The sequence below is a fragment of the Delphinus delphis genome, chromosome 7 (genome assembly GCF_949987515.2).
Source record: "Delphinus delphis chromosome 7, mDelDel1.2, whole genome shotgun sequence".
NCBI classification, from domain to species: Eukaryota; Metazoa; Chordata; class Mammalia; order Artiodactyla; family Delphinidae; genus Delphinus; species Delphinus delphis.
The window spans coordinates 86,082,482-86,101,594 of record NC_082689.1 but is presented as its reverse complement, the minus strand read 5'-3'; the positions used below and the strand labels follow the sequence as shown (position 1 = coordinate 86,101,594).

Below are 19,113 nucleotides of genomic sequence, written 5' to 3'. Positions count from 1 at the left end.
TACACGGGATAACTCTTCCTTTTAAGTCAACCAATAATATTTCATTTCCTTCTCACTCCATTTTTATTTTTGCGAATACATATACATAAACCGTCTATAAAGTAGATTCCTAAACTCATTTTCATTTGATGTCCTTATCACTTGAAGCTCATCATGGAGTAGCTATAGCTACCAAGATAGAACCATAATTTCAACAAAACTCACAGAACTTAGGATCCTCTTAAATTGAAAACTGGAGCCTTCTAAGTATGGAAAGGCATGGTTAGGATGAAGGTTTTAAAAAATGAATTTTTAGATCTCTCCCACCCCCTCAAAATATTCCCTGTTGGAGAAGATGCAAAGGAGAATCTGTGCATGGAAAACTATAAGCACTGTTGTGTTAAGAAGAAATTAGGCATGGAAAGGACAAGGAAAGAAGATAATATTGAGAATGTGTTATTTTCCACGTATTTCGTGAGCATTATTTTACTGTCTACACACAACAGCTCTCAGATATAAATAGCATTATTCCCATTTTATAGAGGAGGAAAGTTGAGGCCCATGGAGGTTAAATGATCAGATGACTAAATCAGTTAAGTGGTAGGGTCAGGACGTAAAGCCATACTGGTCTCCCTTGAAAAATCCATGCTTTTTTCCTATGCTCATCTGCCACTTAATTAGAATTAAGATGATGATGAAGAATTTGATATGAAAATCATCACCATTTGAAGCTCGTATAATTCAGCATACCATTCCAATTATAGATATAGTTATATCTAACAAATTTAATCAAAGTGGAGCCCAAAATATCTGAGAGAAACAACTAAAAATAAATGCTTATTCCATTTATCAGCTGTTAAACCATAAGGTCTTTCCTAATTCATTCATTTCTCAATGTCTCCCCAAATTCAGTCTCTTGGAAGAAAGTGTGAGCAGTGGGATTGAGGAAGGGTCCTTCTAGTTCAACAGAGTCCACAAGTAAAAACATTACAGGGTCAGAGATAAAAGCCCCTCTATGTCCTCAAACCACAGTTCATTCACTGGAACTGGCCAATGTCCTAGAATGACTTTATTTCACTTTTGTTTTTCAGCTGTATGGATCTATGCTTGAAAATCATTACATGCATATCCCTTAATACATGGATGAAGACCCGTGTTAATTAATACATGGTGTTGGTCATGCTCATTCAACTCAGGTTACCAGGGTCACCAGCTCCGAGACCGTGTCAGCCAGATGGCTCCACTCTGTTTCACTGCATGGGCAGCACCCCTTATACGTAACTGCCCAGTGAACTCACGTCTTCCACCAGAGTGTAGACAGTTCAGCCCAAACCTGCCATCAGCTCAAATGCAGATGATGGTGAGTTAATCCCACTGTCTTTATAAACAAAAAAGAGCACATCAATTTTCATAATATCATTTTCCATTTCCAATATGAACATCTCAGTAGTCTTTAATCAAGTCGTAATTTCTGAGTTTATTCCAGTCTCAGGGGCCTCAGAACTGTGCTTCGGGGCAGAGGGAAAATGGCTGGGATAATGTGCTGGAGGACACAGGCAGCTCCAGCAGCAGACACGCTCTGGACACCCCTGGCTCCTTGAATCCCTCTCTTCCTACCTCTTCCTCTTCCCTAAAGATTGGGTTAGTGGCTGGGGTAACCTTCTGTTTCCCAATTTCCCTAGCAATATTTTATCAGGAGCTTCCTACTCATTTTACTAATTGCTAATTAACCAAGACCAATCCCTTAAGAATCCTTGACAATGTAAGTAAAAAAAATATTCTCACTTCCTCTTCTTGTGTGAAGCGTGGGACAAACGCCTGATGCCTTACTTCAATGTTGAGCTGAAGGCTATACATAAGAAATGTGTGTAACTCGGATGTCATGATGGGTTTAGAGTACTGAGAGAACAATTAAGAGTTCCTATTAAAAGTCCATGGCCTACTGAAAATTTCAGAACCTCTCTGTGGCATACAAAAGTGCTAACAATAGGGCTTCCCTGGTGGCGCAGTGGTTGAGAGTCCGCCTGCCGATGCAGGGGACACAGGTTCGTGCCCTGGTCCAGGAAGATCCCACATGCCGCGGAGCGGCTGGGCCCATGAGCCATGGCCACTGAGCCTGCGCGTCCGGAGCCTGTGCTCCGCAACGGGAGAGGGCACAGCAGTGAGAGGCCTGCGTACCGCAAAAAAAAAAAAAAAAAAAAGGGCTAACAATAGCTGAATTAAAGGATACATACTATCTAACCACCAACTTTCAACAAATCATTGCAGAAATAAAGAACCACCAGTTAGGATACAAAACCTAAATAACCAAAACAGATATTCACCTAGTTTAGTTTGTTTACCGAGGAGCTCAGGGAATATTATTAAAATGTTACCATCTTTATGGGCTTTGGAAGGGGAAAAAAAGTTTTATGCAGTATACTCAAAATACCCAATCAACGGTAAACCTCAGTTCACTGGTAACATAAATGATGGTCATAAGTTATGAAATAAAAATTGAATCAAATTAAACCCCTGTGTCATGAAAGAAACGTTTTGGGGCAGAGCATAAGTGATCTAGGAATTAGATCAACAAAACCACATGGAATTCCATGATGTTGTTTAGGGTAGTAATCTGATTAAATTATATTGCTCCAAAGCAGGGAGGTGGGAAGGGAACTAATAGGGCAAACATATATTTTGTGAAAGGTACAATTCTAGGCATTTTACTGCTATCATCTAACTATATCATATCAACAAAGCTATGGGGTATGTATGATTATTTCTTTCTATTATTATTTGCAGGTTGAACTTGGTAATGTGGAGGAAATCTACTTTATCCAAAATGATTTTTTTAATCAAGTTCCAGAAGACATCATCTACAGGGCAGTCACAGGGCACAGAACCAAAGGGCACTCTTTTGGCAAAGCCCTAAGGTGCTTTATAAGGTGAACACAAAACACAATATTTGCTTTCTGGATGACACAACAAATTTTTAAATCTCAAGTGAGTAGAAAGAAAATATGCTTATGAGTATTTTGTATTAATATTACCATATTAAATGATTTCTCAAATTTAAAAATAAAAAATGAATTACTGAATCTGATGGATACCATGACTGTCCTATGAAGAAATTAAAAAAGCAGATATCTGAATCTTCCTTGTACCAAAAATAAAGACAGAGAAGCCAGTGTGTATGTCTTCCAGAAAAATGCCAGTCATCCTTTCCTTATAACCCCTAAAATACTGAAATCAGATAAATCAATGCATGCTTAGTCTACCTACATAGCCTTTACTAGTCTGAGACACAGAAAAATGTTTGGGTTAGAAACAACCCAAAAATGGAAGGCTTCTTGCTGTCAAGAAGCCTCCTATATCATTGAGTTTGTTAACAAAACTAACCCAGGTTTTTCTTTTTTGTTTAGTCATTCTTTGGAGTGCAACCCAAGGGCTAGGACTTATTGCTCCATCGATTACAAAGAAGTGAACCCATGGATCACTTAAGTCAGTTTATTATTATGGCCAAACCTTCTTGAAATACTTCAACAACTGTGATGTGTGCTTGGTCAAATCCAAATCTCTCACAGAAGAAAATATAATAGCAAAGGCTTCAGTTGTTTTATGCTAATGGTCTTCTTTCTAACCTAAAAAAAAAGAAAAGAGGAACCATTTCTATAACCACGGAATCTGTCAAGCAAACACCATGAACTTGAACTGCCAGGGAGAAGACATGATGAACTCCAGCTCAGAATCATATTGAATCAGGTTCAATTCAGGACATAAAATAAAATGAAAAGCCCAAACTAATTAGATTGTAATGAGCAGTTCATATGCCTTATGTCATTTTATCACATGCAGTAGGTGCTGTATCCCTACAGTGAATGACTTCAAGCAAGTCACCAGCTTGTACTGTGTTCAAGAATGCTAATCAGAAGGAAAAGGGTCTTTTTATGACATGCTTGAAGAAAACAAGATTGATTGTAGCTTCTTGATCATAGCAGTGCCTGTGGAATGGCTTTATCTCTATTAAACTTCACTTGCGTTTCTGGAAAGCATGGAATGTCCTAATGAGACAGGCAGAAATAAAGGAGTTCATTAGTACAAAACTGCTAAAGTTGAAATGTCATGTAAGAAGTTGGGAGCTGATATTCCGAAGAATATTGAGTCTGGGTCTGAAACTCAAATGTCAGTACCAGGTACCATTTTGGTTTCCTCAGACTCTTCTTTCCACATCTCAACTACCACATTAGTGGTTCAGCGAATTACAAATTCTGAGGCCCAGAAGGACTTTACTTATTTCATTAAATATCTCACAGCAAAAAAAAAAAAAATCTATAATTGTCATAAAGTCCCAAAGTGATTTTCATTGTATGGTACCATGACCATGAGGGAACCAGATGAAACTAAATAAAGAGAAACTAACAAAAGTAATTCCATTATTTACCCTTCCCTTGCTCTGCTTTGTATCTCTGCCAACGACATTTCTTGGTCTCCTCTGCCAACTGGACTTTGATAACTTTGGCCTAGGGGAGGCACTGGCAGAATCCTGGGAGAAGAAAAAAGAGGAGTCAGAGTATTTTCTTCTGCTCTTATTTCCACCCTTTGCAATGATTCTATCTTCTCTGTGATTCTATTCCATTAGAGAAACTCTTACCTCAGTGCTCACAGCTCCAGTAGGAAAGTCCCCACCTGGGTTCTAGCTCCCCAACCGTGGTCCTCATCTCTAAGCTGTGGAAACAATGCCTCCTCTTTGTGCCCTTCCCATCTTGGGGTAGTAGTAACTTCCTACTATTTCTGATTTCTAAATCATCTCACCACCCGCTTGCCAACACTTCCATCATCTATGCAACCAACTCCCTGTGTTAAATTGCCTCTGTTTGAAACACCTAGAATGTTTTTTGTTTTCCTGCCTGGACCATGATGAATAGAATCTTTTTTTATTTACAAAATTCCTTCTCAGAAATAGTATTTCTTTTGAAACTACCCTCATAAGAAAATAATCAAGGGAAGAATAAAGAGGAAATAAAATAACTACTGGAAGAAAAAGCATTACATGAAGCTCTATGACAATTCTCCCACAATACAGTTATTTATTTGCGCAATCTGTTGCAAGCTTCTTCTAAAATGGTGGCAATTAGGAATCCTTGAACATTTGAATGTCTGCGCACTTCTAACCTTCTGCAAATATTCTCTAAATAATTTGTTTACATTCTATTTAACTGCCACTTAATTTGCTGCTAAAATTATGTTTTCTGTTCATATTCAACATTATATCTTTGGCATTTTTGATGCAACACATACTAAATTTCATTCACAGTGTCTTAGTAAAAAGAAATAATTGTGAAATAAATTTCAAGGTCAATAATGGAAGGGGACTAGATTTCATATGATTTGTAAGATAGATTTTGGTTAAGAAAATAAAGACACTCTCCACACACCCCATTTTTTGTAACCAGTCTTCTATCAGAAACTTAAGCCAACAAGAGAAGTCTTATTTGTGATTTAAAAAGAAGGGAACTGGGTAAATATTTAGCCTATCCCTAATTATCCTTTCTAATACTGAATATTTACATTTCCACATAGTTGGAATTTTCTTTCAGCGATTTGGCAAGTATAAGTTATCCTTGCCCTCCAGACTCCCAGGTTCTATAAGCAGAACATCAATAGTTCCATTTTTAAAAGGCTGCAGTTTTATTATTAACAATTAATACTGGTTTTAAACATGAATACTCTGACTTGCTGTAACTGCAGTTACTTTACATTTACATTAAATAATATTAATGCAGGAGGCCCTTCATTGCTCACTGATGCCAAAGTTATTATAGCCCCCAAAGCCTATTTTGAAATCCTCCCACCAAAATTCATTTAATACATCAGAAGTGCCCAACAGAGAACTATTGTGGCGAATTGCCCATGGTTTTTAAGTAGTGAAAATACAGGCATCTCATTTTTAATGTGGAAGGTTGGCCAGCCATCCATGGCTACCAGCAAACAATGACTGCTCTGACTCCATCTCGATAACAGCCTGGTCAGATCCAGGCTTAGCCTTACCTCTCTTCACTCCAGCATATTATGAATGTCCAGATAACATTTTGAATTTAAACCATGTCTTACAAAATCAACCTGAGGAGATAAACCTGATCCCCAGGGTTTTTCCCTGGAGCTAGAAAGATCCAAGAAAGATTAGAGCCACTCCCAATAAAAGCCTCAACTTCAAAGAAGCTGAGAGATTTAACTAACAATGGTGATGTCTTCCTACTGAAAAGGGGTGAGTGTTTTATGTTGCTAGGGCTGCCATAAGGATATGCCACAGATGGGGTGGCTTAAACAACAGAAATTTATTTTCACACAACTCTGGGAACTAGAAGTCCGAGATCAAGGTGACGGCAGGGTTGGTTTCTTCGGAGGCCTCCCTCCTTGGCTTGCAGATGGCCGCCTACTTGCTGTGCCCTCGCACTGTCTTTTCTCTGCGCAAGCTCACCCTTGGTCTCTCTGTGTTTCCAAATTTCCTCCTCCTATAAGGATGCCAGGTGGATTGGATGCAGGCCTGCCCTAACAATCCCATTTTTATTTAATTACCTCTTTAAAGTCTCTGTCTCCAAATCCAGTCACATTCTGAAATAATCAGGGTTACAGCTTCTACATATGAATTTGGGGGTAGTGGTGTGGGGAGACGGGATACGATTCAGCCCATAACAATGAGGCTGGAAGAATTTATCTTCTTTGACCCTGTACTCTCTTTTCTGAAAACTTTTCCTCCCTTGGTGTTTCACTCATCCAATATCTTTATTCTTAAAGATCCTTTACTCTTCAGTTCTAGCAAAACTCCTTAGAATAGGATGTGAAAACTCATGTCACACTATGATTTAAATGATAACTAAGTCTTGTGTATTAACTTTTTCAAGTATATTTGCTTTGAAATAGGGGTTGAGCATTAATTTAAAAAAATAAAATTGTGTTTGTGAAATTGCAGGCACCAGCAACCCAAACCAATGTAGTATTTTGTGTCTTTCCATAGTCTTTGCAATCACATCACATCTGGAGCCATCTCAGTCACCTGCTTGAAAAGTCAGCTTTGGTCCTTGTCCTACTACACTACCATCATTATCATTCAAGCCTACCTGACATTTTCTTTATTATGGTACATTCATTGAGTGCCAGTGGGATGCTACATCCAAGGAAGCTGCTAAAAGTTGGTAAGTAGTTCTTGAATACAAATCTCCAACCCAGAGCTGCTAGAAATTATGTTTATGATTCAATAAAGGGGTTTTTTTGAGTATTGCCTAAACTGTGCCCCAGCATGACCCAAGTGGACTAATCCTGCTAGGGGTACTATTTTGGGATATCATAACTCTAAGCTTCTGGCTATTTCTAGTCATTAAACATCCCATGGAACTTTTCATAACACTAAGAGTATTTAATTCCCAGCTTCTGGCCAAATTCCAACTGGAAAAATTATGTTCTGCTTACTGTACCTAAATTCTCATGTGGAATTATGAGAGATTCATTGTCTTATGATATCATCTACAGAATTAAATTGTAATCTATAGACTGTGCTGTATAGTTTGTAACACGGGAGAATGCAGGTGTTATATAAATCTATAAGTTGTATTACCAGTCAAACTCAATTCAGTCACTACATTTCTTCAGGGTCTTTGAAATAATGTGCATGTTAAAATGCAGTTGATAAGTGCTAAATTTTATGTTGTCTTAAACCACAGGGAGTAGAACCCAGGAGTTCACCATAAGAGACTCTTCTAACAACAGGAAAATAGAGCCTCTTTGCCTGAATTTCATTATTGTTCACGTTCTTGCTTGGGAATTCAGTTTCTACTCAGAAACACACAAAATGTTACAGGCAACTTGAAATCATTAGGTTCTTTTGATTATATGGGAAGTTAAGAAGAACAAAAGCCTGGTCTTCTAATACACCATACCCACATGAGTGAAGTTTCCAGTTTACAGTTAGAGGGGAAAAGAACACCAATTTTTCAAAGGTCTGGTCACCCAACATTCAAAAGATTAACAGAATTTTCTCAATGAGGAGTTTCTACAACCCAAAAGGCCTTAAATGGGCCAGGAGTAACCGCGGCTCTTGCCCGAGGGGGGTCTGGCAGGCATCTAGTGCCAAGGTCAAGGGATGGGATGGGGGACCAGAAACACTGGCACTGGGTGAGGGCACCAGTAGAGGACACTGAGAGGGAGACTGCTAGCTTTGGCCAGTCTCAGCTTCACAGACAAAAGGGACTCAACTTGCCCCCATATAACAGTAACGGGAGGTGCCGTGGAGCCAGGTGAGGGGCATTTGTTCTCATTACTGTTCAAGTGACCTGACATCTCGTGGGCAACATGGACAGATAACTAATCCTTTTAAGCTGGAGCAGAGGAAAATGTTCTTTGCAGAACATCTAGACTTATTCTCTGATTGTGATTCCTATTTAAATGACTTCAGGAGTTTCCTGTGTCCAACCAGCTGTCCCAGGTGAGGTCTGCATCTGCATGGTCCCACCAGGATGGAGCAGCCATCCCTATCCCGTCCCTGGAAGAGGGCCTCCAGAACAAAATGTAATCGTGTCTCTTTGGAACCCTTTTATAACTCTTACATCAAGAACACAGAACTCATATATCCAACCTGCATCCCTAGACCACATGTGGAGCCCTGATTCTCTTGATCCCTGTACAGAGACAATGGGAAACAGAAATCCTGGAGCCTCGAAATTTAGTTCATTTACAAATTTATTTTTCTCCTACTTAATTGTGTTTTATTACTCTCCAAATAACATTCTGACATGGCTAAACAGAGCTCCAAATGGAATAGATCTCCAAATATTGATTGAACTGATTTCCTTCTGGTCAATAGGACAGTAAATAGCATGTCTCACCAATTCAAATGTGAGAGACTTGATCTAAACTAAGATAGTTTAGGAAAATCGAGTTACAAATCTTTAAAGAACCAGTATATATTTGGTATTTTATTGTACATTTAATTCCAAAAATTTTCACCCTTTCTCAAGAAAATATAACAAACTGGAAAACTATAAAAATGTATTTGGTGAAAGTCTAAGAGTTATATTCTCATTTAAGCTGTTTCCACTTTTTCCCCCCTCTTCAAATTTTGAAGCCCTGTCTTTAAAACTGTTACATACCCAGAAGGGTTGGCAGAATTAGGACTGGAAAAAAATAGGATATGATTTGTAAAATTATCTTCATATATTTGAATAAGGTATGCTTCCCCCTCTCAAACTTATTCTGTAAAATGGCTCTTATAGCAGTTGTTAACACCATAGCGTGAATATGAGGCAATGTGCTATCTCTCTCAGTAATATTTGCATTTTGGATCTCATTTCTAATTGTGGAATGAAATAATCTGTTCCAGATAAAAGAATTTTAAGTGTAAGCCCAGAAATTATTTTTGAGCTCTACTTGATCACCTCTTTTTGGTAGCTTGAAGGGAAGACTCACAGAAAGTAGTTTTTCTTGAGAGAATATTCTCTTCCTGCCAATTTTGCTTTACAAAACTACATTGTTTTACATTATGTATGTTAATCAATGCACTTGGAGACTGTAGGGAGCTGGAAGGACTTTAAAGTTTATCTAATCCAATCCCCTCATCCAACGACTTTAAAATAATAAATCTACAGCCATGTTTAAACTAATCTTTGATATAAACAACTCACTGTTTCATAATGGTCTTTCTCCAGATGAATCTACATCAAAGCCATGATTAGTAACTGTCTCTAGTGCATGTGTCTATATATTTAGACATGTCCATTTGCACAAGCACAGAAACGTGGCTGGTGAGGTGATGCTATAGAACCACCCACATGGATTGTGTGCTGCAAGTTGTTTTCTCCAGGATGGTGATAGATGTAAGCAATGTGTGATCTCGAATCTCATCTCCTTATTGGCCAGTAGTAAACACGTGTGCAAGAGCAGTCTGGGGTCAGGGATGAAAATGTGACCCTTGAAAGAGAGAGGTCGACAGGCCACCTGGGGAAAAGCCCCTGATCGAGCTTCATTGGCATAGCGCTCTAACCAAGGGGCTCACCAGACACAGATACATACCAGTAGGCACACACCCATCTTAAGATGAAATCACTTAACCATCACTGGCTCACTTTTCAGCAAATGAATGTTAATGCATTATCAAGTTTCCAAGCAATTACTCAAATCATTAGAATGTGCTAGGTCTCTCTTTCTCTTTTACTAAAGAGTGTGTTGTTGACTGGTGTTGTGAATGACCCACTTAAGGAGGTGGAGTTTATTCTTATTATTCATAACAGACTTCACATAGGCCCTGGTGTACTCTACAAGGCTTGACGCTCCAAAGCTAGAGATCACAAGTTACCCGTGACCTGATGGAATTTATTTATTTATTTTTATTTTTTATTTTTTTGCAGTACGCGGGTCTCTCACTGCTGTGGCCTCTCCCGTTGCGGAGCACAGGCTCCGGATGCGCTGGCTCAGCGGCCATGGCTCACGGGCCCAGCCGCTCCGCGGCATGTGGGATCCTCCCGGACTGGGGCATGAACCCACGTCCCCTGCATCGGCAGGCGGACTCTCAACCACTGCGCCACCAGGGAAGCCCTGGAATTTATTTTTTTAATGACTGTATTTCATCTTAACTCATGTTGTCATGTGGAGCCGTGACATCGCCTAAATGTAGTTAAGCCATAAACGGTACCATATTCTCCTGTTAAAATATTATGAGTATCTTACTAGGCTCCTGTAGCCTTTAATAAGAGGCAAAGAGAGAATCCAGATTTCTACATTTCTCTTTTTCCATGATAGACATGAACTTAGCATGCTTTCAAGAAAAGACTACAATTGTATGATTATATAACAAAGGTAATTTTGTTCAGGATTTTGAATGAAGGAATTCAGAAAATAAAATGCAAACAATATAGAAATCTCTAAATCTTAAAGAGCTTGAAATCTACTTTAGAGCTTTATCTACTTTATTTTACATGTGTGGAATAAGAATACATCTCGAGGAAGTAAATGTAAGACCCTCCCCAACTCTTAGTTAGGACACTGATGTCCCAATCTTGTCATTGTTGTTTTCAATTACCAGGCATTTGCCCAAGAGGGACATATTAAGCAATATAGCACCAACATAGAAAGCAGATGCCCGTAGTTTGCCAGAAATCCAGAAGCCCACTGCCATCTCAGGAGGTCTGTTCCAAAGCAGCTCTGAACAGGGCACTGTGTCATTTGAAGGGGGTAGGACTGTTCCAAGACCTTCAGTAAAATTCAAGCCTGCAGAACAGTGACCCAGACCTTCACTGCAGTAGATCTTTCCAAAGGGAATCTAATGCCAGCTAACCATCCTAGAGGATAATTCCTGTGCTCTAGATCCACTGTGCTCTAAGTCACCAGTGACAGCAGGAATCATAATGCAGAACTCCCTGATACCAGAGGGTCTAGAACACAATCTTACATGTAGTAAGTGCTTAACAAAATATGTTTATTTAAGAATATTGCATGTTTAACAACTTAGTTGACATTATCACCGTCTTCATTCACTTTTATTCCAACTGCACCAAGAGCCCAGCAGGAACTGATCTCTTGCTACTTAGATTCCTGAGTCTAGAAATTGAGTGAGTCATACAGCAAGCTTAGAAAGAGAATGCTGTTTGGACTATCTGGGCTAGTATGCAAAATCTAGCTAATGGTTAATTCAATCCATCCTCCATATAAACTGGGAGAAAGATAAATTCAAAAGGTATGAAAAAGATGGGACAGGGAAACAACAGCTTTTGAGGTCTCGAATTTATTTATATCAAAGCAGGTTCAGGGCTTCCCTGGTGGCGCAGTGGTTGAGAGTCCGCCTGCCGATGCAGGGGACACGGGTTCGTGCCCCGGTCCGGGAAGATCCCACATGCCGCGGAGCGGCTGAGCCCGTGAGCCATGGCCGCTGAGCCTGCGCGTCCAGAGCCTGTGCTCTGCAATGGGAGAGGCCGCAACAGTGAGAGGCCCGCGTACCGCAAAAAAATAAAAAAAAAAAAAAAAAAAAAAAAAAAAGCAGGTTCATTATTTATATCTATTTGGTATAAGATTACTCTCCAGATCCAAAAGGAGTGACTTTTGGAGAAAACAGAACAATACAACCACACATTCATTCAGATAACTAAAATCTATGCAGAATATGTTGGTTAATTTGCCTGCCATGCCCAATTCTAGCTGAAATTGTCCTGTTCACAGTTCCCTGCATGGGAAATAGCCTTAGGCTGTTTTGTGCATAAGTTCGTCCACTGATACAACCAGTAATAGAGACCATTGGCCAAGAAGGAACCAATACATGTCTTTCTCCTAAATTATTTCTAGGAGATGCATTCCGATGGGGGTGGTTGCTAGACCTGATAGATCGTGAGTACGGTCAGGGTCAGTGGCCATGTTGGGTCACACCCAGAATAGCTAAGCTGAGAAACACTCTCAAGTAAGAGCCTGACCTACTTCACACAGAGGTTTTCACGAAATCCAAATGCCTTGATGAGGAAAGCACCCTCCATAGCTTCCAGGGTTCAATCTCAGAAATACCCAAACTTTTAAAAAAGAAAAATTTTCAGGCTAATGAAAGGATAAAGGCCTTATAGATGGAGAGATAAAGACGAGTTTTGAAATTCAGGGACAAATTAAATCTAAAAATATCAAAAATTAAATTTATTTCGTGTTTCCCTTAAACACACGAATGGATGTAACGTGATAACTACAGTATATGCCACCAATAGCGATAGCACCAAAGAGAATTAATATCTAATTTTGTAAAAGTTATTTGGGGGTTTAATTTATGTAAACACTATTTGTTAGTACACTTCATCCTGCACTATAGTTTATTAGGCAACAAAAACTTCAGTGCCAAGATACTAGCCAAGAGGATCTGGAATAGAAGCTCTAGTAGACCCCTCTGGCTAAACTGGAGATAGTTACAACGTCATTGAAATGATGTGTACATGATTTTGCAGAAGTAACACCAGCACCGGGCATTTACAAATATGCTTAATTCTCCAAAACTTCTACAAATGTTTAAGGATAGAAATAGAAAATGATGCTTTAAACTAAAAGCAGTCTTGCAAGTAATTACATGCCCCTTTGCTCAGGGTGATAAATTACACTTGCTCATGCTTTTTATACTTTTTCTATGACTTATGAGAAGATTACAGGTGATTTTTTTCTTTCCATTGATGCTAGTAAAGTTGCAACCAGGCCGTCCATGTCTGTCTGGGACAAAACAACTTTGATTGTGATCTGGAGCCAAAACAGGTGGTGAGCGAATGTAGCAGCTAAGATGTTAGACTGAAAACTAAGGAGGGGGTGGGCGGGTGGAGTAGAGAATCACCAAAGACCAGTTTGCCACTGGGGGGACAGCTGTGTGAAATAAAACTCAACTATGATCAAAATTGCAATTGACAACCTGAAGACAAATGGAGGGCCGGGAGACAGACAGCTCATTGAGGAAGCTTGGCACCCACGAGTTTAGCCAGAGCACTGTGTAAGGAAAATAGAATGCAGATGGGGAGAAAAGCAGCGGAGACGTGGTAAGAGAAGGGAATGTAAACATCAAGTCCATCAGGTGAACTTGAATGCATTGTGCAGGGTATGAGGCTGGGTCTGCTGGGTTCAGAACTGGTCTTCAGGGAAGACCATCCTCAGAATGAACATCACTTTCTTCCATGGCCACAGAGCACATGCCTTTTCACCACCTTCCCAGGTAAATTATACTTTGCTTCATGACTATCCTCTCACCCAGGCATCCCAGTTCAAAGATCTTTCATGGCCACGTGTTCTTTCATAGTGACCATGGCGCTCTCAATGTCCCAAGCAAAGGATCATTTTTGAAAGATTACCCAAATATGCATTCTGTTGCTATTTCTCTCACAACTCACGATTATTTTTGGAAGAGGGAGTCTCTGCATTGCTATGACCTCTACCTTTGTCCATACCTTGATTTTGTGCTAGCCTTGGACTGGCGAAGTCACATCTACTGTGTCTCTTGTTTTAATGTAAAGTTATTCCAATGACTTCACAAGAGGTTTTTTTTCCCCTTTTAGAATCTTAAAATTTAAAAAGTTGTTTGTGGACAGCTAGTACAACTTCCCTCTCCTGTAGGAAATCATCAATCAGACTCAATCTTACTATCCACTGTGGGAGAGGTCTTGCTATAAAGTTCTTTTATAATATTGATTCTCAAATAGTTCTATTTATTTATACTTCTACTGTTCAAGAAACACACATACTACCTGTTCTTCATAATAGTCCTACATATATGTAAAGATGGTAGTCATTTCTTTAATTAATCTTCTCTTCTAAAGGTTAAGTTATCCTGGTCCCTTTTCTGATTTAACTTACAAGATAATTTCTACAATTTTTACCATCCCAGCCATTCTTTTATACACACAATCCTTTCTGCCAGTGCTCTTCTTCAAATGTGGCACCCAGACCCTAGTATAGTCCAAGCAATACTGAGAAATAGGAGATTGTAATTTCACACACACACACACACACACACAAAATATATATATATATATATTTATATATATATATATATATATATTTTTTTTTTTTTTTTTTTTTTCCTGTACGCGGGCCTCTCACTGTTGCGACCTCTTGCGTTGCAGCGCACAGGCTCCGGACGCGCAGGCTCAGCGGCCATGGCTCACGGGCCCAGCCGCTCCGAGGCATGCGGGATCTTCCCGGACCGGGGCACGAACGCGTGTCCCCTGCATCGGCAGGCGGACTCTCAACCACTGTGCCACCAAAGAAGCCCCAAAATAGTTTTGTTTTTGTTTTTGTTTTTGTTTTTTGCGGTACGCGGGCCTCTCACTGTTGTGGTCTCTCCCGCTGCGGAGCACAGGCTCCGGACGCGCAGGCCCAGCGGCCATGGCTCACGGGCCCAGCCGCTCCGCGGCATGTGGGATCCTCCCGGACCGGGGCACAGACCCGTGTCCCCTGCATCGGCAGGCGGACTCCCAACCACTGCACCACCAGGGAAGCCCCAAAATAGATATTTTTAAAAATCTATACAGACTAAGATCTTGCTAGCTTCTTCGTAGCTACTTTATACTCTCGGCCTATACTGAATGTGTCGTCACCTAAAACGTAGCTTTTTTCTTTTCTGCATTATCAATAGCTGTTATTTTCCATCTTCTGAAGATAACCATGTGGATGAAGGAGGATTATGACTTAATGTTCAAACATGACCCAAAAGGCAAAATCAAGAGATGGATCCATGCTGAACCCCAAAATTTAATGAATGGCCATCAGCCTTTACCAAAGAATGCTAGATATCATCTGTTTGGCTTACTTCCATCACACTGGGGCAAAGACAGTCCATGGGTTTAAGGAGACCGGTTGCTTGGGGTCAGAGCATTGGTCTGGAGATCCTGAAATTTCTGCCGAAGGTTAGAATGATTTCTGGAATCTAGGGCAAGTTCAAACCTGCGGGGGCTTCCAGTGTCCACGCTATGAAGACACTTTGGATTTCAGAGAATGAAATTTGGCAAAGAGAATGCATAAGAGTGTCTTGAGGAATAATAACTTCAACCAGGATATATGGTAGCTGGTATGAAAGGCAAATTGCAAGGCATCAATTAATGAGTGAGTAAAGAGAGAGAGAGAGAAGACAGAAGATAGTAAGGTCCAGAGAAAGTTTTCTGTTTGTATCTCTGGGTGATGGAAAATAAAAACATCTGTAAACAGAAAGAAGGAGCTAATGGAAAGAGGAATCACTCATGAAATTGTGGGATCCCAAAGTGGAAGAGAAGGGTGTAGGTACACACAGAGTGGCTATGCCAACAGCCCATTTGAAGCAGCAGCCTCTCAGAAGAGGCCCAGGGCAGTGAGAGCACTAGACTAAGAGTCCAAGGGCCTGCGTATTAGTCCTAAATCTGCCCCCAATCCACCGTGCAAACCTGGGCCAGTGCCTCTTCTCTCTGAGCCTCTGTTTGCTCAGGGATAAGGGAGGTGGCCTGGATCCTTCTAGCTCGTAACTGACCAGGAACAGGTAGAACCTAGAGATGTGGAGAAGAAGAAGGACAAAGGGAAAGGAAGATCTAAGTAACCTGCGTGTTCTCAGGAACTTAATAAGCAGCATAACCTGATAACGGTGGTGGTGAGGGCATCACGTGGGGTACTGGATAGAATGAGGATCGGCAGAGGGAGCGCCAGGGTACAGCAAGGCCAGGAGAGACCTCGGCACAGCAGAGTGGCTAAAACCTTGGGAGTCAGACCATTTCCGAATTCTGGCTCAGCCACTTCCAGGTTATGGGACCTTGGACCATCTACTTAAACCCTCTAAACCTATTGCCTCATCTGTAAAATGAGGATAATGGTTCCTTTGTGATTAGCATAAGAAAGTAAGGGATTAATGAAGGAATTCAATAAGATAACATATGTATAGTACTTACCTTATTGCTAGGCCTTGAAGTGGTTTGAAACAAGCTCAGTGCAGTTTAAATAAATAGAAGAAGAACACAGCTGAGGGTAAATAATGGAAATCCATGTGACCTCCAACCACGGGAGTCTATAACTTTCCCTTGTACTGTCTGTCTGTCATCTTGAAGTGAGAGTAGGTAAGGCAATGAATGAAAAGGATTCAGAGTTTGGTGGAAGCAGAGGAGGAAGTTAAAGTGTTTGGGGAGGGCAGACAGTTGTGTGACTGACCAACAGGCAGAGAAGGAAAAGGGAAGGGCCATTTGACTGGAAACCAAAGGGAAGTGCACAATTCCAGGGGCTGAAGGCCTGGGGGGTGAGAGTCTCCAGTTCAAAAGAGATATGTGAAGCCCGAGCTTTGGAAGATGTGGTCAGGAAAAGGAAACACAAAGGGTAAAAAACTGAAAGGGGTCAAAGAGAAAAGTTAAAAAAAAGAAAAGAAAAAAAGGAGAGAAGGAGAGAGACAAGACAAAGCAAGATGTAAAGAAAATTTCTGGAATGACAGATGTTTTTTAAAAACTGTTTTCCTGGCAAATTAATTTTATTGTATGATGTTTTATACTTTTTAAATATTTTACACGTGGTGACCTAAATCAGAAGAAAATCTAAAAAAGAGTGGCTATATGTATATGTATAACTGATTCACTTTGCAGTACAGCAGAAACTAACACATTGTAAAGCAACTATACTCCAATAAAAACTAATTAAAAATAAAAGTAAAAATAAATAAATAAATATTTTATAACGTGTAATGTATTATTAGTTAAATCAAAATATTTAATCAAGATAAAGTAGTAATAAAACACAAATAGTGGCACTAGAGAGGAAGTAGCTCAGAGGATGACTTGGTCCCTGGGTCCATCTCTTGAAGAGGAGGGAAAGTCAAGTTCCCTGGAGACACAGAGGCCAAGGATCCTTACCCTGTACTGGGCATGTTTGCCTTCCTCATAAATTTGAAGAGGCATTCACAAGTATTTTTCGTGCTGGTGATAGGATAACCATATAAGTAAGCCTGCTGAAAACCACCATCTAGATTCATTAGCAAATGCCTCAATTATCGTAACTTACAGAGCACTTACTCAAGTGCCAGGCACCACTCAACACTATTTTATTTAATCCCCACCAGAAAAGCCTAGGAGAAAGGGACTGTGAATTTGCACATTTTGCAGATGAACCGAAGCACAGAGACGTAACCTCACTTGCCTGAAGTCACTGAGCCAGGCAGTGGCAGAGCCAATACTGACTTCTCAGCCCCTGCGTTCAACGGTCAGATAATAGAGAAATTGCAACGCAGAGACAAACTCTCAGCAAATTGTTTTATGTTTTTCAATTGAAAGAAAATTCATGAATCGTAATTTTTTTCTCTTAACATTTGACTTTGTGCAATTCTACAGCCCATCTTTCCTGGAATAACTTCCGATATTCACTTGAGGTTTTAGCACCTTGTCTAGAAGAGTGTATTGGGGGGTCCAAGGTGGAAAAATTAAAATAAAATAGTAACTGCAAAATGTTGAACAAACTTGTCCAAAAATCTCAGTTTTTCAAGATAGCTAATTTTGAAAAACTTTATTATAAAGTCCTGAAAATGTAATTGTAGCTTGGTAACACTATTAAATATGTATACTGTGGTCTTTTTGACAATTGTATTAATCCCTTTACAAAGCCTTCAGAAGTTCCATCACAGAAGCATGGATGCTGTTTTGATCTATTTATTACTCTTAAGTGTTCAGAGAACTGTCCCTATTTTCTAATTAACACTTTTAAAGATAAAAAGCCATGTATTAAATCAATCTGAATGATGGTTGTTTGTGAATCCCACAAGATAAGGCAATTTGCATGTTCACTTTGTACTTACAAACTAAATCTGCGCATCTCCAAAGCAGCCCCTTATAATGTAAACCTTTTGTGAGTATTTGTAACTTGAAAGAAAGTTTGGCCTACTACAGAAGCAGTGCCAATTATCTGAAGGGCTTCATTACCGAACATGATTAAGATGCAAAGATACTGGGTTGTTATTTCATATTGTTTGCTATGGAATTTGAGGAAATGACTTTTAAAGCATCCAGGATTATAGATTATTACCTTTTTATGGGAAACTAAAACAACTCATTTCCCCCAACAGTTAACTGCTTTCAAAAGTAGCCGGTTGCCACTCACTAGGAGTAAAATTCCTTTGATATGAATTAAATTGCTTGCTGATGAAATGCACCTTTCAGCGACCTGTTTGAGTTTCAGCTGATGCTGTAGCATACTTCGTGATGTGAATTCCAGCATTTGTGCTAAATCACAGTGGTGATTTATTATTGGATTTTCAGTTCTGATGAATCAGCACTGTAAGATGTTTACCAAATTAGACTTTCAAGAACAATGGCACTGGTCTCATTAAATAGCAGCCTTTGTTGCCAATACAGGCTATTATTTCCACATGGTTACGGTGTGGTGTGTTCACACGTGGGGCACTCATCAGATAGGGTTTCTTTGCTTTCGCAGGATCTGTCTTCATTGAGCTTTACGTGCTCAATCCACTTTGAAACCATGTGTAAAAGCCCCAGTCTTCAAAATGCAAAAAAGAATCCTTTAATTTTTCTAAACAGTTCAACCTGTGCTTTCCCTTTGCCAAATAATTCAAGAAACCAGAAAGATCATGTTGGCTAGTGAAAATGGTATCAGATTTTTCTACATCAGTCGACCTCTCTTGCACGGCTCTGTAAAAGATGTGAAAAA

The 19,113-nt window shown here is 39.8% G+C and overlaps 1 long non-coding RNA gene across 2 annotated transcripts in view; it reads left to right on the top strand.

The window, feature by feature from the left end:
* The window catches only part of LOC132428185 (uncharacterized), a 9,835-nt gene extending 5,653 nt beyond the window's left edge, over window positions 1-4,182 (top strand). Inside the window, exons 3-4 of one of the 2 annotated variants that reach the window (XR_009520080.1) lie at window positions 2,764-2,906; window positions 3,384-4,182. This is a non-coding gene — a long non-coding RNA (uncharacterized lncRNA). Of the gene's footprint in view, window positions 1-2,763; window positions 2,965-3,383 lie in introns of both variants that reach the window. The other variant, XR_009520081.1, reaches the window with a different exon arrangement.
* The last annotated feature ends 14,931 nt before the right edge of the window (window positions 4,183-19,113 follow it).